This window comes from Mycteria americana, chromosome 19, assembly GCF_035582795.1.
Source record: "Mycteria americana isolate JAX WOST 10 ecotype Jacksonville Zoo and Gardens chromosome 19, USCA_MyAme_1.0, whole genome shotgun sequence".
NCBI classification, from domain to species: domain Eukaryota; kingdom Metazoa; phylum Chordata; class Aves; order Ciconiiformes; family Ciconiidae; genus Mycteria; species Mycteria americana.
In genome coordinates, this window is record NC_134383.1 from 10,262,673 (window position 1) to 10,271,855 (window position 9,183).

Here is a 9,183-nt window from a genome sequence, read left to right on the forward strand (position 1 = left end):
AGCTTTTGGGGAAAGCGAATGTCTGTGTGGCAGCGAATGCAGTTCCAAGGGACAGTGAAAACCAGCTACTGCATTCCGTGCTGGCAGCTTTCGTGTGGGAGAAATCGCTGGACGTTTCGAATTTGGCAGCCGGGCTCTGCGAGAGACACATACACAGTGTTGCCCCTTTACGAAGCAAAGCTTTTGGGGAAAGCGAATGTCTGTGTGGCAGCGAATGCAGTTCCAAGGGACAGTGAAAACCAGCTACAGCATTCCGTGCTGGCAGCTTTCGTGTGGGCGCAATCGCTGGACGTTTCGAATTTGGCAGCCGGGCTCTGCGAGAGACACATACACAGTGTTGCCCCATTACCAAGCAAAGCTTTTGGGGAAAGCGAATGTCTGTGTGGCAGCGAATGCAGTTCCAAGGGACAGTGAAAACCAGCTACTGCATTTCGTGCTGGCAGCTTTCGTGTGGGAGAAATCGCTGGACGTTTCGAATTTGGCAGCGGGGCTCTGCGAGAGACACATACACAGTGTTGCCCCATTACGAAGCAAAGCTTTTGGGGAAAGCGAATGTCTGTGTGGCAGCGAATGCAGTTCCAAGGGGCAGTGAAAACCAGCTACTGCATTCGGTGCTGGCTGCTTTCGTGTGGGCGCAATCGCTGGACGTTTCGAATTTGGTAGCGGGGCTCTGCGAGAGACACATACACAGTGTTGCCCCATTACCAAGCAAAGCTTTTGGGGAAAGCGAATGTCTGTGTGGCAGCGAATGCAGTTCCAAGGGGCAGTGAAAACCAGCTTCAGCATTCGGTGCTGGCAGCTTTCGTGTGGGCGAAATCGCTGGACGTTTCGAATTTGGCAGCCGGGCTCTGCGAGAGACACATACACAGTGTTGCCCCATTACCAAGCAAAGCTTTTGGGGAAAGCGAATGTCTGTGTGGCAGCGAATGCAGTTCCAAGGGACAGTGAAAACCAGCTTCAGCATTCGGTGCTGGCAGCTTTCGTGTGGGCGCAATCGCTGGACGTTTCGAATTTGGCAGCGGTGCTCTGCGAGAGACACATACACAGTGTTGCCCCATTACGAAGCAAAGCTTTTGGGGAAAGCGAATGTCTGTGTGGCAGCGAATGCAGTTCCAAGGGACAGGGAAAACCAGCTACTGCATTCCGTGCTGGCAGCTTTCGTGTGGGAGAAATCGCTGGACGTTTCGAATTTGGCAGCCGGGCTCTGCGAGAGACACATACACAGTGTTGCCCCATTACGAAGCAAAGCTTTTGGGGAAAGCGAATGTCTGTGTGGCAGCGAATGCAGTTCCAAGGGGCAGTGAAAACCAGCTTCAGCATTCGGTGCTGGCTGCTTTCGTGTGGGCGAAATCGCTGGACGTTTCGAATTTGGCAGCCGGGCTCTGCGAGAGACACATACACAGTGTTGCCCCTTTACGAAGCAAAGCTTTTGGGGAAAGCGAATGTCTGTGTGGCAGCGAATGCAGTTCCAAGGGACAGTGAAAACCAGCTACAGCATTCCGTGCTGGCAGCTTTCGTGTGGGCGCAATCGCTGGACGTTTCGAATTTGGTAGCGGGGCTCTGCGAGAGACACATACACAGTGTTGCCCCATTACCAAGCAAAGCTTTTGGGGAAAGCGAATGTCTGTGTGGCAGCGAATGCAGTTCCAAGGGACAGTGAAAACCAGCTACAGCATTCCGTGCTGGCAGCTTTCGTGTGGGCGCAATCGCTGGACGTTTCGAATTTGGCAGCCGGGCTCTGCGAGAGACACATACACAGTGTTGCCCCATTACCAAGCAAAGCTTTTGGGGAAAGCGAATGTCTGTGTGGCAGCGAATGCAGTTCCAAGGGGCAGTGAAAACCAGCTACTGCATTTCGTGCTGGCAGCTTTCGTGTGGGCGAAATCGCTGGACGTTTCGAATTTGGCAGCGGGGCTCTGCGAGAGACACATACACAGTGTTGCCCCATTACGAAGCAAAGCTTTTGGGGAAAGCGAATGTCTGTGTGGCAGCGAATGCAGTTCCAAGGGACAGTGGAAACCAGCTTCAGCATTCGGTGCTGGCAGCTTTCGTGTGGGCGCAATCGCTGGACGTTTCGAATTTGGTAGCGGGGCTCTGCGAGAGACACATACACAGTGTTGCCCCATTACGAAGCAAAGCTTTTGGGGAAAGCGAATGTCTGTGTGGCAGCGAATGCAGTTCCAAGGGACAGTGAAAACCAGCTAGAGCATTCCGTGCTGGCAGCTTTCGTGTGGGCGCAATCGCTGGACGTTTCGAATTTGGCAGCGGGGCTCTGCAAGAGACACATACACAGTGTTCCCCATTACGAAGCAAAGCTTTTGGGGAAAGCGAATGTCTGTGTGGCAGCGAATGCAGTTCCAAGGGGCAGTGAAAACCAGCTACTGCATTCCGTGCTGGCAGCTTTCGTGTGGGCGCAATCGCTGGACGTTTCGAATTTGGCAGCCGGGCTCTGCGAGAGACACATACACAGTGTTGCCCCATTACGAAGCAAAGCTTTTGGGGAAAGCGAATGTCTGTGTGGCAGCGAATGCAGTACCAAGGGGCAGTGAAAACCAGGTTCAGCATTCGGTGCTGGCAGCTTTCGTGTGGGCGAAATCGCTGGACGTTTCGAATTTGGCAGCCGGGCTCTGCGAGAGACACATACACAGTGTTGCCTCATTACGAAGCAAAGCTTTTGGGGAAAGCGAATGTCTGTGTGGCAGCGAATGCAGTTCCAAGGGACAGTGAAATCCAGCTTCAGCATTCGGTGCTGGCAGCTTTCGTGTGGGCGCAATCGCTGGACGTTTCGAATTTGGCAGCGGGGCTCTGCGAGAGACACATACACAGTGTTGCCCCATTACCAAGCAAAGCTTTTGGGGAAAGCGAATGTCTGTGTGGCAGCGAATGCAGTTCCAAGGGGCAGTGAAAATCAGCTACAGCATTCCGTGCTGGCAGCTTTCGTGTGGGAGAAATCGCTGGACGTTTCGAATTTGGCAGCGGGGCTCTGCGAGAGACACATACACAGTGTTCCCCATTACGAAGCAAAGCTTTTGGGGAAAGCGAATGTCTGTGTGGCAGCGAATGCAGTTCCAAGGGGCAGTGAAAACCAGCTACAGCATTCCGTGCTGGCAGCTTTCATGTGGGAGAAATCGCTGGACGTTTCGAATTTGGCAGCGGGGCTCTGCGAGAGACACATACACAGTGTTGCCCCATTACCAAGCAAAGCTTTTGGGGAAAGCGAATGTCTGTGTGGCAGCGAATGCAGTTCCAAGGGACAGTGAAAACCAGCTACAGCATTCCGTGCTGGCAGCTTTCGTGTGGGCGCAATCGCTGGACGTTTCGAATTTGGCAGCCGGGCTCTGCGAGAGACACATACACAGTGTTGCCCCATTACGAAGCAAAGCTTTTGGGGAAAGCGAATGTCTGTGTGGCAGCGAATGCAGTTCCAAGGGACAGTGAAAACCAGCTACTGCATTCCGTGCTGGCAGCTTTCGTGTGGGAGAAATCGCTGGACGTTTCGAATTTGGCAGCCGGGCTCTGCGAGAGACACATACACAGTGTTGCCCCATTACGAAGCAAAGCTTTTGGGGAAAGCGAATGTCTGTGTGGCAGCGAATGCAGTTCCAAGGGACAGTGAAAACCAGCTACAGCATTCCGTGCTGGCAGCTTTCGTGTGGGCGAAATCGCTGGACGTTTCGAATTTGGCAGCCGGGCTCTGCGAGAGACACATACACAGTGTTGCCCCTTTACGAACCAAAGCTTTTGGGGAAAGCGAATGTCTGTGTGGCAGCGAATGCAGTTCCAAGGGACAGTGAAAACCAGCTACAGCATTCCGTGCTGGCAGCTTTCGTGTGGACGCAATCGCTGGACGTTTCGAATTTGGCAGCCGGGCTCTGCGAGAGACACATACACAGTGTTGCCCCATTACGAAGCAAAGCTTTTGGGGAAAGCGAATGTCTGTGTGGCAGCGAATGCAGTTCCAAGGGGCAGTGAAAACCAGCTTCAGCATTCGGTGCTGGCTGCTTTCGTGTGGGCGAAATCGCTGGACGTTTCGAATTTGGCAGCCGGGCTCTGCGAGAGACACATACACAGTGTTGCCCCTTTACGAAGCAAAGCTTTTGGGGAAAGCGAATGTCTGTGTGGCAGCGAATGCAGTTCCAAGGGACAGTGAAAACCAGCTTCAGCATTCGGTGCTGGCAGCTTTCGTGTGGGCGCAATCGCTGGACGTTTCGAATTTGGTAGCGGGGCTCTGCGAGAGACACATACACAGTGTTGCCCCATTACCAAGCAAAGCTTTTGGGGAAAGCGAATGTCTGTGTGGCAGCGAATGCAGTTCCAAGGGACAGTGAAAACCAGCTACAGCATTCCGTGCTGGCAGCTTTCGTGTGGGCGAAATCGCTGGACGTTTCGAATTTGGCAGCCGGGCTCTGCGAGAGACACATACACAGTGTTGCCCCATTACGAAGCAAAGCTTTTGGGGAAAGCGAATGTCTGTGTGGCAGCGAATGCAGTTCCAAGGGACAGTGAAAACCAGCTACTGCATTCCGTGCTGGCAGCTTTCGTGTGGGAGAAATCGCTGGACGTTTCGAATTTGGCAGCCGGGCTCTGCGAGAGACACATACACAGTGTTGCCCCATTACGAACCAAAGCTTTTGGTGAAAGCGAATGTCTGTGTGGCAGCGAATGCAGTTCCAAGGGGCAGTGAAAACCAGCTTCAGCATTCGGTGCTGGCAGCTTTCGTGTGGGCGCAATCGCTGGACGTTTCGAATTTGGTAGCGGTGCTCTGCGAGAGACACATACACAGTGTTGCCCCATTACGAAGCAAAGCTTTTGGGGAAAGCGAATGTCTGTGTGGCAGCGAATGCAGTTCCAAGGGACAGTGAAAACCAGCTTCAGCATTCCGTGCTGGCAGCTTTCGTGTGGGAGAAATCGCTGGACGTTTCGAATTTGGCAGCCGGGCTCTGCGAGAGACACATACACAGTGTTGCCCCATTACGAACCAAAGCTTTTGGGGAAAGCGAATGCCTGTGTGGCAGCGAATGCAGTTCCAAGGGACAGTGAAAACCAGCTTCAGCATGCGGTGCTGGCAGCTTTCGTGTGGGCGCAATCGCTGGACGTTTCGAATTTGGCAGCGGTGCTCTGCGAGAGACACATACACAGTGTTGCCCCATTACGAAGCAAAGCTTTTGGGGAAAGCGAATGTCTGTGTGGCAGCGAATGCAGTTCCAAGGGACAGGGAAAACCAGCTACTGCATTCCGTGCTGGCAGCTTTCGTGTGGGAGAAATCGCTGGACGTTTCGAATTTGGCAGCGGGGCTCTGCGAGAGACACATACACAGTGTTGCCCCATTACGAACCAAAGCTTTTGGGGAAAGCGAATGTCTGTGTGGCAGCGAATGCAGTTCCAAGGGGCAGTGAAAACCAGCTTCAGCATTCGGTGCTGGCAGCTTTCGTGTGGGCGCAATCGCTGGACGTTTCGAATTTGGCAGCCGGGCTCTGCGAGAGACACATACACAGTGTTCCCCATTACGAAGCAAAGCTTTTGGGGAAAGCGAATGTCTGTGTGGCAGCGAATGCAGTTCCAAGGGACAGTGAAAACCAGCTTCAGCATTCCGTGCTGGCAGCTTTCGTGTGGGAGAAATCGCTGGACGTTTCGAATTTGGCAGCCGGGCTCTGCGAGAGACACATACACAGTGTTGCCCCATTACGAAGCAAAGCTTTTGGGGAAAGCGAATGCCTGTGTGGCAGCGAATGCAGTTCCAAGGGACAGTGAAAACTAGCTTCAGCATTCGGTGCTGGCAGCTTTCGTGTGGGCGCAATCGCTGGACGTTTCGAATTTGGCAGCGGGGCTCTGCGAGAGACACATACACAGTGTTGCCCCTTTACGAACCAAAGCTTTTGGGGAAAGCGAATGTCTGTGTGGCAGCGAATGCAGTTCCAAGGGGCAGTGAAAACCAGCTTCAGCATTCGGTGCTGACTGCTTTCGTGTGGGCGAAATCGCTGGACGTTTCGAATTTGGCAGCCGGGCTCTGCGAGAGACACATACACAGTGTTGCCCCTTTACGAAGCAAAGCTTTTGGGGAAAGCGAATGTCTGTGTGGCAGCGAATGCAGTTCCAAGGGACAGTGAAAACCAGCTTCAGCATTCGGTGCTGGCAGCTTTCGTGTGGGCGAAATCGCTGGACGTTTCGAATTTGGCAGCGGGGCTCTGCGAGAGACACATACACAGTGTTGCCCCATTACGAAGCAAAGCTTTTGGGGAAAGCGAATGTCTGTGTGGCAGCGAATGCAGTTCCAAGGGGCAGTGAAAACCAGCTTCAGCATTCGGTGCTGGCAGCTTTCGTGTGGGCGCAATCGCTGGACGTTTCGAATTTGGTAGCGGGGCTCTGCGAGAGACACATACACAGTTTTGCCCCATTACGAAGCAAAGCTTTTGGGGAAAGCGAATGTCTGTGTGGCAGCGAATGCAGTTCCAAGGGTCAGTGAAAACCAGCTTCAGCATTCGGTGCTGGCAGCTTTCGTGTGGGCGAAATCGCTGGACGTTTCGAATTTGGCAGCCGGGCTCTGCGAGAGACACATACACAGTGTTGCCCCATTACGAAGCAAAGCTTTTGGGGAAAGCGAATGTCTGTGTGGCAGCGAATGCAGTTCCAAGGGACAGTGAAAACCAGCTACTGCATTCCGTGCTGGCAGCTTTCGTGTGGGAGAAATCGCTGGACGTTTCGAATTTGGCAGCCGGGCTCTGCGAGAGACACATACACAGTGTTGCCCCATTACGAAGCAAAGCTTTTGGGGAAAGCGAATGTCTGTGTGGCAGCGAATGCAGTTCCAAGGGACAGTGAAAACCAGCTACAGCATTCCGTGCTGGCAGCTTTCGTGTGGGAGAAATCGCTGGACGTTTCGAATTTGGCAGCCGGGCTCTGCGAGAGACACATACACAGTGTTGCCCCATTACGAACCAAAGCTTTTGGGGAAAGCGAATGTCTGTGTGGCAGCGAATGCAGTTCCAAGGGACAGTGAAAACCAGCTACAGCATTCCGTGCTGGCAGCTTTCGTGTGGGCGCAATCGCTGGACGTTTCGAATTTGGCAGCCGGGCTCTGCGAGAGACACATACACAGTGTTGCCCCATTACCAAGCAAAGCTTTTGGGGAAAGCGAATGTCTGTGTGGCAGCGAATGCAGTTCCAAGGGACAGTGAAAACCAGCTACTGCATTTCGTGCTGGCAGCTTTCGTGTGGGAGAAATCGCTGGACGTTTCGAATTTGGCAGCGGGGCTCTGCGAGAGACACATACACAGTGTTGCCCCATTACGAAGCAAAGCTTTTGGGGAAAGCGAATGTCTGTGTGTCAGCGAATGCAGTTCCAAGGGGCAGTGAAAACCAGCTACTGCATTCGGTGCTGGCAGCTTTCGTGTGGGCGCAATCGCTGGACGTTTCGAATTTGGTAGCGGGGCTCTGCGAGAGACACATACACAGTGTTGCCCCATTACCAAGCAAAGCTTTTGGGGAAAGCGAATGTCTGTGTGGCAGCGAATGCAGTTCCAAGGGGCAGTGAAAACCAGCTTCAGCATTCGGTGCTGGCAGCTTTCGTGTGGGCGAAATCGCTGGACGTTTCGAATTTGGCAGCGGGGCTCTGCGAGAGACACATACACAGTGTTGCCCCATTACCAAGCAAAGCTTTTGGGGAAAGCGAATGTCTGTGTGGCAGCGAATGCAGTTCCAAGGGACAGTGAAAACCAGCTTCAGCATTCGGTGCTGGCAGCTTTCGTGTGGGCGCAATCGCTGGACGTTTCGAATTTGGCAGCGGTGCTCTGCGAGAGACACATACACAGTGTTGCCCCATTACGAAGCAAAGCTTTTGGGGAAAGCGAATGTCTGTGTGGCAGCGAATGCAGTTCCAAGGGACAGGGAAAACCAGCTACTGCATTCCGTGCTGGCAGCTTTCGTGTGGGAGAAATCGCTGGACGTTTCGAATTTGGCAGCCGGGCTCTGCGAGAGACACATACACAGTGTTGCCCCATTACGAACCAAAGCTTTTGGGGAAAGCGAATGTCTGTGTGGCAGCGAATGCAGTTCCAAGGGACAGTGAAAACCAGCTACAGCATTCCGTGCTGGCAGCTTTCGTGTGGGCGCAATCGCTGGACGTTTCGAATTTGGCAGCCGGGCTCTGCGAGAGACACATACACAGTGTTCCCCATTACGAAGCAAAGCTTTTGGGGAAAGCGAATGTCTGTGTGGCAGCGAATGCAGTTCCAAGGGGCAGTGAAAACCAGCTACAGCATTCTGTGCTGGCAGCTTTCATGTGGGAGAAATCGCTGGACGTTTCGAATTTGGCAGCGGGGCTCTGCGAGAGACACAAACACAGTGTTCCCCATTACGAAGCAAAGCTTTTGGGGAAAGCGAATGTCTGTGTGGCAGCGAATGCAGTTCCAAGGGACAGTGAAAACCAGCTTCAGCATTCCGTGCTGGCAGCTTTCATGTGGGAGAAATCGCTGGACGTTTCGAATTTGGCAGCCGGGCTCTGCGAGAGACACATACACAGTGTTGCCCCATTACGAACCAAAGCTTTTGGGGAAAGCGAATGTCTGTGTGGCAGCGAATGCAGTTCCAAGGGACAGTGAAAACCAGCTACTGCATTCCGTGCTGGCAGCTTTCGTGTGGGAGAAATCGCTGGACGTTTCGAATTTGGCAGCCGGGCTCTGCGAGAGACACATACACAGTGTTGCCCCATTACGAACCAAAGCTTTTGGGGAAAGCGAATGCCTGTGTGGCAGCGAATGCAGTTCCAAGGGACAGTGAAAACTAGCTTCAGCATTCGGTGCTGGCAGCTTTCGTGTGGGCGCAATCGCTGGACGTTTCGAATTTGGCAGCGGGGCTCTGCGAGAGACACATACACAGTGTTGCCCCTTTACGAACCAAAGCTTTTGGGGAAAGCGAATGTCTGTGTGGCAGCGAATGCAGTTCCAAGGGGCAGTGAAAACCAGCTTCAGCATTCGGTGCTGACTGCTTTCGTGTGGGCGCAATCGCTGGACGTTTCGAATTTGGCAGCCGGGCTCTGCGAGAGACACATACACAGTGTTGCCCCTTTACGAAGCAAAGCTTTTGGGGAAAGCGAATGTCTGTGTGGCAGCGAATGCAGTTCCAAGGGACAGTGAAAACCAGCTACAGCATTCGGTGCTGGCAGCTTTCGTGTGGGCGAAATCGCTG